The following is an 18,869-nucleotide window of genomic DNA, read 5'->3' as shown; positions in this document are numbered from 1 at the left end:
ACTTGTTAAAGCCCTGGAGGACCAAATAACAACATAAATCTGATATTTTATGCACAGTGTGACAGTTCACCTTCAATCGATCTGATAAAAAATTTGCCTGACTGCCAACCAGGGCAAAAACCGGTGGATGTTGGTTCATGTGATATGTTCCCTTTCATTTTTAAGTAGTTTTTAAAAGTAAGAGTTCTGTGCAAATACACTTCTTGTCACTACCAAATGGTTTTGACACACAGCCAGTGCTAGCGCCAGCCAGCCTTCCACAAAAACCTTATCATCAGTGTGAATGTCACTCTGCCTAATTCAAATGCCAGTTACTTCAGTAATTCTTGGTGTTTTGAGCCCCGTGCCATTATAACGAGAACATGGTCTGAATGGGTGAACCACTGAGAATTCTTTCCAAAATTTTTGTGAGTGACTATGATTCCTGACATTTTGAACAGCTGAGGCCACCAACCATATCATCCATGCAAACCCAGTACATCAGTAATGTCCCAGCAGCTGGAGAATCAATGCAGCCGGGTGATCAGTGAGGGACTTTGAGGTTTCACACACACACGCTAACTATGTGCATCTGTGTTGAAAAGCCACTGCTTTGGCACGGAGGCCTTCTGACTCAATCAGGTTTTTTTAAACTCACAATTCTCACTGCATCCCTTTACTGGTGCTCCGAGGGCTTCCCTTGCAGATTCCACTGTGTGTACACAGCTGCTGTGCTATATGGGCTCTTTCTAATTTGCTCAATTAAACATATTGTCTATAAAAGAGTGTTTCTTCTGGGGTTTTTCCAGGGAAGTAATTATCAAGTGAAATACCACAGAAAAAATTACTTTGTTTGCATCTTAATGTACGTATGGAAGTACCAAAAAACTACTGAACCAAGCTACCGGCAGGCAAGAGTCAAACAAAATTCCACCCGTCACAGCTCAGTTGACCTGACTATGATTATTAATGATGCTGCACCGAAAAGGTAAATACAAGCCTGCATTGGACACATAATTTTCAGGCCTTGCTATCAGTAGGCCAGCAGTCAAGATGAGTTGTATCAAATCTTTCAGCAGGTAATCAGATTACCTGACGAAACTAAACCTGCCTGTCTGCTTGATCAACCTGTGCAAATACAAAGACGCCGGGAAGTGACCGAACATGCTCCAACAGGTGATCTAGAGAAAGGAGAGGTTCTTACAATAACGTTCAAAAAGCCCACTTTGACACTTAATAAGTAAGGCAAACAAAGACAGGACAAAAAAAAATTAATTAAATCTTCCAAAATTCCCCTGCAAACTTGTGTGTGATACACATTAAAGTAAAGCAGAGCTCACATTATGGCAGAGAAACCTGTCCTGCAGGGTTCTTCCTCTAAGATTTATATGTATAGTTACGTCTCGAAACATTCATCAATTTGTTGTCCATTTTAAATTGTAGGACAAGCATAGCCTTCAACCCGACTGGATGTCGGATCATCGAAACATGAAATAATATCTTCATTAATAACAAAAAAGAGAGCACTTCTACCGGTTACTTGTACCTGCAAATGACCTGAGTGTCTGTGCACATCTGGGCACTTCACTGAAAATGATTCACTCTAGATTTTGGGCCTCATCGTAAACCTCATATTACAGGAACTCGAAAGGATACAAGTTTCCAAATGCTTCATTAACGTAGAAGGGTAACATTAGTTAACAATCTTTACTAATTAGCAGACCTGCCCCACTGTGCAATTCAGATACAGTGATTAGTTCAGTATGTTTAAGTGTCCGTTTAGTTCTCAGGCTGTCAGTATTTGGTGGCTAAGTGCACTATGGACCAGTGTCTTTAGATATGAGGTTAATGTCAGTTAGCAGCGTACGTTGTATTGTACCTCCAAGAGGGCAGTTGCAGAATGATTAAGTGATGACAAGTACAAATGCAAAACTAGGTTGTGTTTATTTGAGCTCCTGTCAAACGCCCTTGCAGATGAGACACCTTAAGAACAGCCGATGGCAGATGAGATGAGAAGGCTGTAGGGGTTCGAAGAAAAACTCAACAGGAGAAAGTCTATGACCATGATCCTAAACTGACCTATGAATGACATGCTGCACAGCGGTTTATCTCTGTATATGTTGCTTGATAATGGGTTTACCACACAAGACAACTTACTGAGTTCCAGTAAAAACTATAAAGTATGATTTGATATACTTTCTATGCTAACATAATGTATGTAAGTCACTGCTGACAATAGCTGAGGCTTTATATTTCCTAATGAAGTAGTTCATCAACCATTTAGTCTTAATATGTCATCAGTGTGTGATGATTAATACAATTTATGAGTAATTTAGTGATGATATGTTGAATTTTTTTTGGTGTTTAGTTAACACTGTTTTAGTTAGTGATTTCCTTTATGTCCTGGTAAGCCTTTTGACAGCTCTAAGTCAAAAGGCTTCTCTGTGCTGTGTATGCAAAAGTGCAACAGCAAAAGTTTTTCCAGTCAAGAAGAAGTGAGACTGAAGAGAGAACAAGGCAGTTCTGTGCCTTGTCACTCAAATTACAAAAATAGGTGCGGAAGAGGGCGTTGTATTTATGTAACAGATGACTGAGCCACAAAAGATGCAACTTGTTAATTTAGCGTATTTTGATCTGTTCAGGCTACTCTTTAATGGAGCAATTAATTGTTGGTATTTTAAGAAGGTGATCATTTTCTGCTCCAGCTGCACAGGAAGCATTTTATAGTTTACTGTTACATAAAGCCTGCTATTGTCATTTATTTTGATTCAGGCTTGACGGTGACACGCCATGGAACCATCTTTGCGTTAAGGCCTTAAGAAACCAAATATATAATTTCCTCAACACCACTGAGATGCAGCTTCTTGCTCCACTGTGCCCCAATGCATCATGTTCCTCTACTCCAGCTGTCAGCACGTACTACTGTTTAATCATAGAGCACAGCAGTAGTGCACCCACACACTCTCGGGAGCACTTCACACCCCTCCACAGCCTCTGATGCACAGTCCCTGAGCATTGTGAGGGCAAAGTGAGGGAATTGATGCTACTGAGATGCTTAGTTCAGCTTTACCCTGCTTTAGTCTGGCTCCAGCTTCTCCTGCAGGAACCCACCTCCTCCAGCTGCGAGGAGGGGAGTAATATCACAGTGACATGCCATCTGGTTGAAGTTTATGGCTTTTCTATGCATCAGTGAGTGACATATTGGGAGATTCCATTATTTGAAGATTCCTTTGTTTCTCAACCCCAATGGTACTGACAGGGCTTGTCATCCAGCACCTTGCAGACAGACAGACAGACAGACAGACAGACAGACACTTAGTCAGGCACAAGTGTTAATGGCAAAGGAGTGTCTGGAGCACAGTCATTGAGACTCACTCTTACATATGCACTACAAGACCGCCATAAATGCACTCTGTGCCAAGACACAGCGTAAAGGCTAATTGTGCACCGGGAACAAATAAGCTGCAAGGATATGGTGAGATATAATGCTGATTTTATACAGTGATAACATATAGTTTTGATTCAACGCCTGGTTTTCTTATTGACCAGAACTGACGTCATGTGCTGCATTTTAACAGCCGTGGAAGTTGGCTTTTGTTTCGGGTATCGGATAAGAACACCATATGGCAGAAACAATGAGGCCAGGTGTTTAAAAGTGATGCATCATCCCATATTCAACTAGGGTGATTTAATGTCATGTAGTAGGTCTCTGGGACGGACCCAACAAGTTGCCACACTGGTAACACTACTACTGCCACCGCCGCATTGGCAAGACATTCCAGTTCGTCTGATGACTTATCTTCCAAAGAGAGAAGATCATACATCTTGCAGATGAGATGATTATCTGAGTTGTTTTTGGCTCGGGAATGTACGCAGTTTGCTCCCACACAAAAGTGAGAAAGAAAAACAATAGTGCGCCAGGGAGCGATTGCTCAACGGGTGCAGGTGTCATCCATCATGCCGAGACACACACTGAATGACTGTAATTCCCAGCAGGCACAGGGAGAATGCCACAGGAAGCAAGACTCCCCCGTTTAATGGACAAATACATGACAGGCATACTGGCTGCTCAATTCACACACTTACTTGACCTGGTAAACGCTACAGTCTCTAATGATAGCTTACTAGCTATTTTCTTAAATATGTAAATAATAGTTTCTTGATTCCTCCCATTAAATAGTGAAGAATTTTCATTTATCTGGTGAGATATTCAATGTTTGAAAGAACTAACAATAGCAAAATTGCAGATTAGATGCCCTTTTTCTGACTTAGTTAACAAAACCAACAATATGAAAACAAATGAGGTCAAAGAGAAAAGGTTTGTTGTTTTTTTTCTAAATAATGTGTTTCAGATATAAACCTACACATTCCTAATTGTTTTGTAAAAATGCTACCAAAAAATACATTTCTTGGTTCATTGAGTGCCAAAGCAGAAAATTATGGCTCGTCCTGTTTCGAGGCGTGAGATGAGGCATTAGAGTGTCATGATGACAGAGCTTCACCTCACAGGCCCGCTCTGGTTTTGACAAGAGCTCCTGACTGAACCTGCAGGTGATATCGCATGCCTCCATGTCCTCCATTAATACTTTTCAAAACACATCGGATCTGGAATGCTAAACAAACCCTGTGAGCTGCTGCTGCTCCCCTGCAATTTGTCATCTGAGGTAACAAAGCCTACGTGATATCCATCAGCAACTGGGCCGGGTGCTCTGATTTGGAAACTGATCAATTCCAGGATCTTCTGATGCTCAGGCAGAAATAAAAGTGAAAGAGTGAAGAATGTCATGGCGATAAATGGAGCAAGAAATAAAAAGATGCGCAATTAGAGATTATAAACTCCAGGAAGTTACCATATAAACTACCAACAAGAGATATTTGATTTCAAATTGCGTATTTTTACTTCCAGACTTGTATCTACTTTATACCTTCTACTCCTTAAATATTATACTAGGCTGTGTTGATTTTAGTCGTGTTTATCTTTCATAACATACAATTAAAGTCTGTCTGACTACATTTTTGGGGAGCATTTATTGTGTTAGTTTATTCAAATATAAACCTACTATGACAGGTGATAATAAATTCACCCTGTATTTGTTAGAAAACACTTGTGGTTGGTATAAATGAGGCAAATCTGGGAAGTGGATGATATAAATCTAACATAAAGGTACCCAAATAACATGAGGCCTGCCGGGTTGGGTCAGGCCAATAAAATATAGTTACGACCAAGTGACGCACACTTTGGTATTGAAATACTGCTTTGGAACCAAACCTGTTTTTAAAGCAAACAGCTGGTGTAACAATTCCAAACTGATCACATTAAAATTGAAATGGAGTATAAACCATTTTGATACAGTAATGGCACAAGCAATCTCTCATAAGAACATGTATAATCACCTTATGGGGAGAGCGGGGTTGTGGCAGAAGAAATGCCTGTAATTCCTATATACTAAAGGCAATTAAATTTAAAAAAAGTAATGTCATTACTGCGTAAGCAGGCAACCATTACTAAAAGTGATTTATGCTCCTCATCCAACTCTGCTCCTCCTGTCATTGGTGGATGAATCTATTCTCAGCAAAGTTGTGGGAAAAAATGACCAAAACCAGCAGGAAAAGAAATTATATTAACTCCATCTCCTAAACCAAACACAAGTGTGGAGGAACTGATTATGTAGGAATTTACATATTTATAATGGCTCAAAACATCTGGAAGAAGGGGGGGGGGGCTATTAATCACAGATATCACCAATCAGGCTTCCTGTCTCGGGACACGCGGGGGCATCCCAGTTTAACTCCCCCTAGAAAAACAAGTGGGGCCATCTCCAATGACAGCGAGGGATTTTTTAACTGAGGGTCCCGATGATAAGTTAAGCATCCCAGCATTCTGCGGGCCTGTGTCAGCTACTAGTTGCTGCTGTTTTTTCAGTTATTATCGGCTCTGAGGGCACACAGTGTGGGTCTCCACAGTATACACACGAAGTTAAAGTTAGATAATTAGATCTAAAACTGTGTCTTAACCATTTCACTTAGTTTTTAATATGTTAAAAAATAATGTAGTTAATTTTTTTCTAATGGAATAAAAAAAATTTTGTTTGTTACAATAATGGTGCTGGAGTGACATTTTCTTTTGAATGTATTTCTTCTATAAGTTCAGCTGACCTACCTTTCAAACACCACTACCACCAAAACAAAAACTAATTTTTGTTATTAATAAATAAATAAATAAAACTGAAATAAAGTTTTGAACCACCAAGCAAATAAAATTAACATGAATGGAAAGTTCTCATAACTTTAAACAGTAAAACTATTTTCGAGAAAACAAATTCCAACACATTGTGGACAGTTTGCATTGGGACTATTTTTCCATGAAAGGAATCTTGTATACTCTTAAAGTCCCTTAAAAGAGGTGAATGTTAGGTGTAATTTCACCATCCCAGCAAAATGCACTTTTACTCGCCCTCCATGCTAATTTGAAGGAGTTCTTAATAATCCAGACATATTTCCTGCAGAGCCTTAGTGTGTCGTGTTTACAGGTCAGTGGTTGTCAATGCATGAGCTGAGAAGAAAAGAGCGAGAAAAAAAGGTTGAGAAGACTATTCATATGTTCACCTAATACTTTTTACCTTTTTTGCATAACAGTTGGGCAAAACCCTCAAAAATCAAACGTCTCATTTGATTCTTTATTTTATACTCTTCATCATACAATGTTAAAAAAACAAAAACAAAGATCAAATTCATCATACTATATGTGCACTAATACATCCTGTGTAAATGATGTATTGATTTTTCAGTTGATGCATGGTGTCTCCTGTTGAAATTTATTGTTGGAAGTCATGCATCATGGTGCATTTTTCCCCACTGGCTATGCAGAAACAACTCGGGTAATTCCTTGTCTGTCAAACTTGAGATGAACCCTATGATACTGATGGAAGTGTAAAGGTGTGTTTGTGTGTCAGTGTGTGAGTGTGTGTGTGTGTGTTTGAGTGTGGTATGTGAGCTGTTGACTGGGTAGGGTCTATGCTGCCTTGATTGTCTAATGATTAGTTAGTGACAGACTGACCGGCAGACCATGCCGACAGTGCAGTGCTACAGTGTCAGAGCCTCCCTCCTCCATTACTCTCACTGTTTTCTTGACACCTGTGGTCATTTTTTTTCTCTTTACACATCATCAGATGCAAATAGCTGCACCAGCAGCGCGGAAGCGGGTGACAGGAGGAGAAGAAAAGGGGACAAAATGGATGCAAAACCTGGTGTAACTGATGTTTGAGAGGAAGTGCTCCATGTCATCTCAGCCTGATTTCTTTCACGAGGATCGCTTTTTAAACAAATTTACTTCAACTCCTGCAGGACACCTGTCACCATCTAAATTACCTGGATAATCCTGCAACAAACGTCAGAGAGATTGAAATATAGCCCCTCTATACAAAAATCAGCACAACATGCGGTGGTTCCAGTAGCAGTGGTTCCCAACCTGGGATCACAAGATAATTTACTAGGATAGGAAATAAGAAAAAATTATAAATACAGCTACATAAAATTATCTACATTTCTTTCCTTGTGAAATACTGTTACGATCACTCTTTAGTTGAACTAACTGCTCGCCTGTTTTCAAAACCTTCTGCTCACTACCAGGATTAAAATTGTGGTAGGAAAACAATGAAGCATTTATTTATTGAATGACAATTAAATTTGTTAAATGTAATTATACTTTGTCTAAAATAGTAGAATTAGCTTGTTTGCTAGCCTTTAAAATTGAGGAATGTAACTCTTCCCAGATTATTAAATTCTATAAATTCCCCAAGGACATGACCTTGGCATGCCCAATAGTAGCTACTGTACAGGCCAGGGCAGCGAGGTCTCCTAAAAATTGTATTTTATTACAAATTGGACAATTTGGGCTTAAAACATTGTACTATTTGCACAAATTGGGGATTGGGGCTCAAATCTAGGACTGGTAGCATTGGTAGTTCCGACTTTCTCAGTTTGTGGCACAAGCACGTGATTCGGTCGCACCCTTTTTTTGGGTGTGCTAGGCAGTGTTGACCTTAACGATCATTTCATACTCCTTGTGTTTTAGGCGATGCATCTGCAATGGACAGGCCACATAGACTACAATACACACAGCATTCACACATAGCATTCCCCTTGTACCGCAACCACGGGTATTGCATTAGCCATTGTGATTGAAAGTAGTAACTTTTTCTTCTTCATTGGCTCAGTTGGTCTCTACCTGCAGCCTGCAATCTCATCAGCAGTTGTGTCTGAGTTGGGACCTCTCATTGGCTGTCCCTCTCCACCAGACTCATCCTCTCTCTCTCTCCTCATTTTGTTTTTTTCAAAAAAACCATCAGCTGTAGACCACTTCATCTTTGGAACACGGTAACAGCTAAATGGATTCTTTCCCATATTTCATCAAAAGACTGACTGAGCCAGTGAAGAGGAAAAAAGTACTACTTTCAACTACAGTGGCTAATGCAGCACCAGTGTCGGAGGGGAACTAAAATAGCCTAATGATCATCATGCACTCACACGAATGCAACCACATGAAGTTTTAACTTGCACACTTTCAAAAAAATAGTCGCATATGTGGCCATTTTGGTCAAAGCCTGGAGCCCTGAAATCACCAATACTGGCATAGTATGTTTTCAACTGACAACACTTTAGTGCCAAATTATTTCACTCCCCTTTCCACAGCCTCTTTGTGTAATTTCCCTAAAACTCACCTGTTGGTACTATTTCATCAGATCTCCACACATGCCTACAGGTCAGATCCAGCCTGGAAACCACAAAGTACATGCTTTTTGGCTGTTGGCACCAGTGCTTTGATAACTAGACTGTAAATACACAAATTATATAAAAGAGCATTAGTGGCTGTGTTGCAATATTATTAAAATGTTAATCATATATGACAGATGTTTTTTTTTTGTTTTTTTTTGTTATGTTTTTTTTAAATTGGAGCTACAACAAAAAGATCAGTCAGTGCGGCAGATGGATTCCACTTTAAATCCATTTAAGGAGTCCTCAATAGAGAGATTAGAGGTAACCAAAACAGTAAGAAAAAACAAACAGCTCATCTCCGCACCAAACTCTTCTCTACTATCATGTATTTTGCAATCAGAGAAATCTAACAGCCTGACAGTAACATAGTAACAGTGATGTTTATTTCCTGGATAACAGTTAAGTTTGTGTGACGAAACAGAAAAAGCACCGAAATAGTTCTTTGTGTCACAATATTCACTATAGTTGGGAAATGCCATCCTTTTGTCAGAACAAGAATTCAATCAACTATTACGTGGGCTGGTGTGTGTGTGTCTGTGTCCTGGCCTGTTTGAATGCACCTTATTACAGCCAATACACATAATTTTGTGGTTATCAGCCCACATTGTTCTAGTTTGAACATGATGAATAAATTCACTATTAGACAATCGTCCTGTCAAATACCCATACTAGAAGGGAAAATGAGGAGGAAACATTTCCACCAAAGAATTACTGGGCAAGGTGGATGATTCCAAACCAGGATTACCTGTACCACAAGGAGTACTTGTGTTACCGGGGGTTGTTAGATGGAAAGTTTGATTATTTCTGCTAATTTGAAAAAACAGAAATTATGACTTGGTCAAAAAAGTTTTCACATATTTGTCTTTAAATTAACACAAAAAAATATTACAAATGAGGAGAATGGCGGAAAACTAGTTAGAAGGCAAGCAGAGAAGTCTAAATATATTACTAAAACTGCGAATAAAATTGCAAGCGAAGCAGTAGTAGCTACTTTGGGCGACCCTGGTTCCAGAAGTACAATTCACATTCATTTTCCCTTATAGATAATGTTGTGTGACTCGAATAGAATAGAGTAGAATAAAATATACCTTTATTGTCCACCATAGTGGAAATTTGTCTTTGGCTTACACAAGAACAGGTAAAATGTAAAACAAGTAAGATATAGAACAAATGTGGCACTCACCTGGTTAAATCACTAGTACAAAAGATTAATAACTGCATTACAAAATGTCTAGTTCTTTGACAAAAGGTCAAAAGGTACAAGCTTGTGTGCATACAATTTTCAGGGGAGAAGTTAACTACAACTCCCAAAGTGCATTTTGGCAAGATTCATCAAGTCACAGAGCTTGAAATTCTGTCATGCATAACAATAACAGCGAGCTGAAGCTAAAGATTGTGCCACCGAGGAAACTGATTGGTTAGCTTAGAATTTCAGGGTCAGTTTTGGTTGAATTCAGCAGCTATGGCACAATGTTTTGTTTACGACTGCAATGGTAAAGCATTCTTAATTTGCTACAAGTCTCATTCAGCTTCTCCATGGCAACAAAGGCTGAGATGCACGGGTACTTTAGTATTTAGAGCCATCCGCCTTGCAAAATATGAAGGACAAAACTTGATTTCTTAGAAACACAGCTGACATTAAATTAAAACTGGTGGTCATAACATAAACTTATGTGATCATTACAGTCCTGTGTTTCTATTTTAAGAAACATGGATATCATTTAATGAAACATTTGAAATGAGATTAGAGAATGGGAAAAACACTGAGAACCAGTGACCCCTCCCACTTCAAAACTCTGTGAGAGATCAAAACTAAACATCAACAATTCAAGAATCACTTTTTCTTGTATGAGAAAAATACTGCAACAAAATCAACTTTTTTATATTAATATAAATAGTGTTAAATAACGTTCAGTTTAAATCAGTTTGAACAAATCTGGAACATGATAGGGAAATACTTGAAGCTCATCTGACATGGCTGTGGGGTTGCATCAGAAACAAACAAACAAACAACAACCAAAAAAAAAAAAAAATGTGGGGAACCCCTGGTGTATGGCTCCCATTTGAGCTGCAAAGTGGTTAAAAGGCCTAACCTGAGAGTATTGGATGTAATACTGCTGGAAAAACTACTACCATGACTTCAGAGCTACATAACATTGTGATACTTTTTTGAGCTTACGCAGAGCACAATGACTGGCCCATTATGGTGAGCCTTTATATGATGCTGCTGAGTGATGTGAAGCAGAATAGTAAATGGGTAGTAAGTGGACTTCCCACTATAGACACCACCATCATTAACTTCACCACCACGTCGCCACATCACTATAACATCACCACCACTGGTGACACACCCACCCAGCCTATAACCTCTTGTGCTCAGCCAATTCACCTTCTGTAAACAAAGATTACACCTCATTCCATCCCTAGCTCCCAGAGGGGAGAGCTGTGTCGTTACTGTCACCTAGTGGACAGTGAGATGGAGAGAAACGTCTAAAAGACATGAGAGAACCACACAACAGATGGCTCAATGCCTGAGAAAGAAGGAAAGCTGCTGCAGAAGCATATTTCATTTCATTTAACAGGAAAAATACACATGCGAACTATCCATAACGTGAATGACTTTTGAAATGGGATTATCTTACTTTGTCATTAAAAACTTTCAGGATTCCAGCCTCTTCAATGCTGTCATTAACAATCCTGTTATTTTGTAAAGGGACATAGCTGACCACTCAACCAAAACAAGCACAACTCTCTCCGGAAGCTCACCTGAGTCCATAAAAGCTGATAATAGAGCCGATAATTGGGAGGGAACAGCAATAATGGAGTTTTAGTGAGGCAGTAAATTCTTTAATTAGTTGTTAACACCCCTCTGTCTATATGGATAAACTGAAGCTCCCCCCATTTCCGTGCTGCTGTCTAGAAGAGGCTGGATTGGCATTCGGGGAGAGGGCCACTGACTCATCTTTAAAAGGAGAAAATACCATCACCCTTAGACCTAACAGGCTGTTGAGCACCTATATGTTAAAAAAGCAAGCTGCTGGGAGGCATCTAAAGCTACAAAAGCTGTCATGAGCAGGAGATCTAGCTTGAGGTTGAAAATACAGTCAGGGTAGAGCTCTTCTTGGGGCCCAAGCATCCTGCCGATTGGAAGAAAACCCTTTTTGGCGGACATTTTGGGATGCATCATGGTAGGGACATTCTCCAAACATACAATCTTTGCGGGTAAAGAAAAAGGCTGCAAGGTAGATAAATGCAAATGATGCAGTGACTGAAAAAAAACAGCGGACATTCCAGAAGACTGATACGATCTTTCAGTCCGCAAACTATCCATGGTAGGAGTGATACAGTAGAAGAGAGAGTGAATAAGCTGACAGGGTGGTCCGTCCTTTCTGTACTGGGTTGGCTGACGGACTTGAGGGGCAGAAAGGAGAAGAGTTGCAAGGCTGCAGTAGTAGCAGGGGCAGGACCTGCAGCTGCAGCAAAAGGGAAATACCTGTATGGTTCACTCTTGTCCTAAGCCGGGAGAGTTAAAGGCAGGAAGTCATTACCAAAGTGTAAATGCACTCAGCCACCATTGCTTAAACACAGTTGAAATATGTTCCAGCATGTGAAAAAAGTAGGGTATGGGAGGAGGTCTGTCTTACTCAAACAAAACAGCCCTTCAAATAAAAGACTCTGGGATAAGTGAAGGGCCTACACAAGCCTACCAGCTTCACACATATTGTCAGCAAGCTTGCTGTGTCTCTTTCTAAACATTACCTAACGCAGATCCAGATGCACGATGGTGGTTTGGGTCTGATGAGAGACCGTGATTATGTTACATACGGCAGTGGTTTGATGCAATAATTATGCAATCAGCAGCACAGCTTTGTGTTATGTCTATGATTTATCAACATTATTTAAATTTGGGTAATTAATTGGTGCAAGTGGGCGGGCAGACGGGCTTAATGGCTCACTGTGTGACAGGGCATATCTGACGGTTTTTGTTTTGGCATATGGCCCTGTGCCATGTCACTCACCCAGCACAAGAGAAACCATACTCAGGCGTAATCACAATACAGGCCTTACCCTCGGCCTATCAGTGCTTTCTAAGTCATACACAAACAGACTATAGATCTACAGATAGGACAACAGATGCAGAGAGGCCTGGAGAGACAGAATCTTGTTCTTTATGCCCAGTATAAATAAAATACGAGAAAAAATAGGAGGTCAAACTAGGGAAATCCAGAGTAAACTAGAGCAAACACTGCATTATTCTTGCCATCTTAGACAGTTAAGTCAAGATTTGTATACATGATCAAATGTCACTCAAGCTGGAAATGAGAGGCAATGCTCTGTAGTTGTTGTCTTTAAAGAGAAAACCCTGGAGCTGCTCCATTGGCTCTGAATGACAGACTGCTTTTGTGAACTGACTCAGTGTCCGAGGTGATGCCGAGAAAGGTCAAGCAAACATTCTCTGAGTCCATAAGTCTCTGATTCATTGTCAATGGAGCAGATCCATGTTTTGTCTTGTGATGGCATCAGATTATAGCCTTGGTTCTCTGGTTTCTGGCTTTGTGAGAGACTCAAAAATATACTAAAGGAGCACTGGATACTGCACATGCATGAAAATCTGTCAGAAACACAAATATGAGGGGAAAAAAAACATATACATACATACACACACAAACACACACACACACACACACACACACACACACACATACATATAGCAAAATTCTGAGCTTCACTGAGTTCCTTTCACATGTGTGGATGCAAAATTGTTAATGAAATTCAGCAACACGCAAGAGAAATAACTCCATCATCCTGTAATTGAAGGGTCAAGAGCTCCTCGTTGGACAAACTCCAACTGAACTGTGCATGGATGTGGTGGTCGATTTTATGCTATTTGTCAGAAAAGCTGAAATAATTCCATACTGTCAGCAGGGAATTATGAATGAGAACCAGTTATGAGAAAAAAGGGGAAAGTTTCACAGTAACCAGACTTATAAAAGCAAAAGGAGGTGTTTGAAGAGTTCCAATTTCATCATTTGAAAAAATTTGATTAATAAAATGGAATAAATGGTAAAAATCAAACTACAACCATTTATGGAGTATTTCTGAGGTTTTAGACTATTTCATTAAAATACAAAGGAGTACAACCTTCAAAGAATAAAATTAAATATGCTGTTGAAATCTAAAAGTATACATTTCAGAGATGGTTTTTATTTTTGCATCAAATGGAAATAAAGCTTTTTCTTTAAGATTTGGATATGTTAAGGTTAATAAAACTAACAGATGACACCTGGGATCGGAGTCTTTGCAATGTGTGGGGGCTCCTGTGCAAGGCGCCTATCGGGTCTTGGGACAGATCCTAACATGTCCTAAAAGGATCCGTCAGTTTGCTTATGTTTAGCCATCACTGAGGCCAGTTTGGCGACAGTACTTGCGTGGCCTGTGTACATTTGAAGCAAGAGCGAGGAGCTGCGGTGTGAGAGTAGCAAATGCTTTTTGGGCACCGGCTTTGCTATGACAGATGCTGACGATGAACTCTTGACACTGGCTGGACCGGTTTATGTTCAACATGTGTGTCTCTGTTACTGTCTCTGGTTTCCAGAAGGCTGCCCTGGCTGGTTTACTGTGGACGTAGGTATGTGTGGGTCTGTGTGGGTCTGTGCGTGTCTGTGTTTGTCTGTGTGGAGGCCAGGGAGAGATGAGAGGAGCAGCAGGATCTGTAGCTATCTGGGAGGTTGAGCGTAATGACACACCGGGGACAGATTAGGTTCCTGTCCATCAGGGTTCCATCAGGAAGACTCTGATTTACAGCCATGCTGACCAGCCAGCCTGCCCTCCACCCAAAGCAAACACACATAGAAAACAGCACCGCCTCTGTGCGGTGGCAGCTGGTGGGCTCTAACACATGTTGCATTTGGCGAATTCGTTCGTCGGTGAGTTTTTAACTTGAAAATCACTGCAGAGGTAAACATGGAAGTGCTTTGGAGCCAAAAGACGAACTTGAAATTACAACCACGTCAATTCTAATGTTAAATTCTTTGTGTATGGGCATGTGTGTAAATGTCTGTCCAGAATATATAATGCTGAGCTTGCTGCTACCTCCCCAGAACAGTGAAAGAAGGGAGATGGACAGATCCATTAAACAAGATGTCACCCCCAAACACAACAATGATTAATCACACGCTGCAAATTATAAGCACCTGTATGAATGAACAGCAATGCAAAGCCCTCTCCCACTGTCTGACTGCATGCTTTCACTCTCTCAGACAGCCACACCGCCACCTCCACAACCCCCCTGGCCCCTTCTCTCCTTGCTGACCCTCTGCCCCCCTCACTCGTACCAAAAGGAAGTCTGCCTGAAAAGAAATAACTCACCACGTACACAAAAGGCCATTTTGACTTAAAATCTCCATGAAATTATAGATTTTGATGTTTTATGCAGAGCCGACCTACAGGAGCTGTGAAAGAAATTTACATGCAAACTAAATACTATGTGATACTTGAATGTGGTATGATTTTATATCAAAGTGTGGAAATTAATAAAGGAAGGTAAATATTTCTTTGAAATATGTTGATAAGTCTAAAAGAAGTTTATTTAGAAAGGAGCAAAATTTAAAAAACAACTTGATAAAATAAATGGAAATTAAATTTTCAACCTAAATATAGCAGGGACAAAATTAAGTTCTTGTTTTATTCATCTTCAAACGTACTGAATTCACTTTTAGAAGACTGTGGCCCTCTGTGTAAAATCACCTGAATTCATTATGCTAACAAGCCAGCCCTGCTGATAGGCACACAGGCTGATGTGAGGAAATGTGAGTTTGATTAATGTGGGCAAAATTGAGCTGTGCAGACTGCTCCCCAGCTCCAGTTAAAGGAGTCGTCTGCCATCAGGCTCAAAGCAGGCTCTCAGGCCTGCACTGCTCCCCAACACTTCACAGCAAATCTGCAGCAGACCTTCCCTCGCCTGCCACACAAAACAAACGTGGCCCCTGCCTGGACCTGAATAAATCTGGCTAGCACACAGGGCTCTAAATGAAAACCATATTCCTGATAGCTTACACAATGAGGGAGATGTGCTTTGTGTTTTGTGTTCATGTATACACATATCAAATAGACCTGGGCTGGTTTGTCTCTGTCTGTGATCTTCCAGCGCTCTTAAACTAGCCAGACCACGCAGGCAGGCAAGAGCAACGAGGCCAATGAAGCAGACTCTTTAGTGAGCTCGTCCCAGGAGATGGACCATCTCACGGAGCCCAGCCGACAAGCCGGCTAGATCCAAAAGCAGCAACCCAGGCAATCTCTAGCCCTTAGGGGAGCTGGCCCCACCGCCGCGTATCAAGAAGACATAAAGGTGGAGAGGTGCAGGGGGTGAAGGGAGAGGGAAGAGAGGGAGGAAGGGGAAAAGCAAAGCTGAGCAACTCACAGAGCCCCCAGGTACCTGCCTATACAGTCGCCTCTCTCCAAATGTTTACTTTGGACCAGACTGGCGGCCAACTGGTTGCAATTGACCCTCTACCAGGACGAGTTACAGAGTGAACATGAGACTTCTCCTTCTGGGAAAAAGATGGAGGAAAACCACACACGTACACACACCCTAAAGCACACACGTGCATACAAATGCACATCAACAGGTCAAAAACAAATACAAAAAAATGCACAACTTACTACAATAACACACACACACACACACACACACACACACACACACACACACACACACACAAAAACGACATACTTAAAGATGAAATTGTTTTGCTCAGTCTGGTACATCAGAGTAAAAATGTGAGGACATAAGATTCAGTTGGAAAAACGCCAGAAGTAACCAGCAGACCCAAGAACTACACTAAGTCCACCTGCCACAGGTGTTAGAGCTCAGGCCTGCTGACTCTCAGTCCGGTGGAAAACAGGGTGGCTGGCACACAGGACTGGGCAAAGTCAGACACTGTCAGCACCAAAAACGCACTCCCCTACAGACTTAAAGCCCTCCTCTGCCATCCCACATGTTAACTGGCTGGTCATCCACTCGACAGCAGGGAGAGGCTGGGATGTGATGGAGGGTTGCAGGGGAGGAGGCCTGCTGGCCACATAGACTAAATAAAACCTCTTAATCCTCATAAACTGCTCCATATGAGTATTACATCCCTAACTCTGTACAGGACTTCCAGCGGAATGGAACTCATTTCGTGGGTAAAACATTACCAGGATTCCTCCTGTTGCTGCCTGGCTTCCATAATAGGTTCCGTGTTCTGCTGAGGCCCACTCTGATGCGAACCCTCAATTTCCCTGCAAATATCGATGACAGAACGCGCTCCTGATGAAAAATGCGCTGGAAAATGTAAATGAGGGGGCTGGCTATGAAACCATTGCTGCCTGTGAGTAAGCATGTGTGTGCAGACAGGCAAAGCATGGTGCCCCACAAAGATACAAACTATGAACAAGCCCTTTAGGGATTCGTTGCACCACAAGAAGAGAAAAATAGTAAAGCCGACATGCCACCCACTTGCTAAACGTGATCATACAGGCCTGCGGAGTTGATATGATTCATCAATAAAAATCACATTTAAAATAAACATGTCCAAGTAATCATTTCCCTTGTCAGCTGGCCTATTCATTCTCAGCACGCAAGCCCTCTCAGTGTACACCTGAGCAGTGTAAGTGTGTGTCGGTCCTGGCAGGAAACAAGAGGGGAGGGGGCAGGTTGGCATTTCACTCCAGGCCAGTCATTTGTCACAATTGTCACAGAATGCACAAACACAAATTACTGAATTATAACTGCGGATTTGTGTGTCCTGCCTTGGCTAAATCAAGGCAATGCTGGGAGCTGTCATAACAGAGGGCTGGTGCCTGGGCCACCGTGAGGGTGGAGGAGGTGGCCCAAGTGCTTGTGTTCTAAGCGTTAGGTGTTTTTTGGGGTAAACACGTTGTGAATGCATGTATGACTGACATGGAAGAGGGAGGATAAATAAAAATCACAAATGGACAAATAGTGAGGTAGAGCGAAATAGAGTTGGCATATATAGTTACCTAATGCATATTAAAAGCTGCTACAGTTAGCATTTTAAAAACACCAATACATCACTGTCACTTTAACTGTGATATAATTGCTAGGTAATTACTGTAAACACATGATGGAGACAAGCAGTAGTGTCTGTCTAGCACAAACCTCTCTGTTTCCTGCCAAAAACATGATGTTGGTTCTTTGTTGAAAAGTTTATTAAAAATGATTAAAAACATTTTGGAGAAACAAATTGAATAGAGCTAAAACAATTTTTTGAATAATTATTTAATCAATTGGAAACAAATTGAATGGCAGCTATTTTGAAGACTGAATCATCATTTAGTTGTTTTTTCCAAGCAAAATTGCCAAATATTCTCTAGCTCAAGCTTCTGCAGTGTGAGGATTTGCTACTTTTCTCTGTTTTATATCATTGCATACTGAATATATTTGAGTTTTAGACTGTTGGTCAGAAAAATAAAGAAGATACAACCTTGTATAACCTAATTTATGCCGGATATTTGAGGCTGACACTTATATCGATATTTGGGAGTTTTTAAAAAATCCGCTAATGATGTATCACCCAAAAGTAATTATTTCTTAACATAAACACAACAGAAGGATCCTATAAGGATTTTTTTGGGATTGATTGTGACCAAGATATAGACTGAGGGGGACATTTTACAGTGAAAACAAAAATCTACTTATCAGGGCTTCTGGTGGCCAAACTATGTAATAATAAAAATTACATTGGCAAAAATAGCATTTCAGTACTGCAAATTCTTGTTACTTATCAGCCGACAGGTACACGGATACCACTATATCTGCAATAACCTAATATTGCTAATATATCGCCGTGGTCAATATATCTACGAACTACTAGCTTGGGCTCTAGAAAACTGTGATGGGCATTTTTCCGTGTTTCCTGACATTTTAAATACCAAACTGGAGGTGGAACTGGTTATAACTACAGCGGCAACAATTAAATGATTGGTTGGTCAACAGAAAATATCGTAAGCAACGCTGATACATGATTAATTGTTGTAATAATTTTTCAAGCAAAAATGCCAAATTTTTTTTTTTTTTTTTTGCTGGTTCCAGCTTCTCAAATGTGGTGATTTGA

At 40.6% G+C, this 18,869-nt stretch overlaps 1 protein-coding gene across 4 annotated transcripts in view; it reads right to left on the bottom strand.

Moving 5' to 3' along the window:
- The window catches only part of slc25a21 (solute carrier family 25 member 21), a 93,779-nt gene that overhangs the window by 31,697 nt on the left and 43,213 nt on the right, over positions 1 to 18,869 (bottom strand). Inside the window, exon 2 of one of the 4 annotated variants that reach the window (XM_040138177.1) lies at positions 8,700 to 8,752. The exons of the other annotated variants lie outside the window; for them this stretch is intronic. The gene's annotated coding sequence lies outside the window, so the exon portion shown is untranslated. The remainder of the gene's footprint in view (positions 1 to 8,699; positions 8,753 to 18,869) is intronic. 4 annotated transcript variants of the gene reach the window in all.

Source organism: Xiphias gladius, chromosome 10 (assembly GCF_016859285.1).
Source record: "Xiphias gladius isolate SHS-SW01 ecotype Sanya breed wild chromosome 10, ASM1685928v1, whole genome shotgun sequence".
Classification (NCBI taxonomy): Eukaryota; Metazoa; Chordata; class Actinopteri; order Istiophoriformes; family Xiphiidae; genus Xiphias; species Xiphias gladius.
This window is presented reverse-complemented; position numbering and strand designations above follow the sequence as displayed.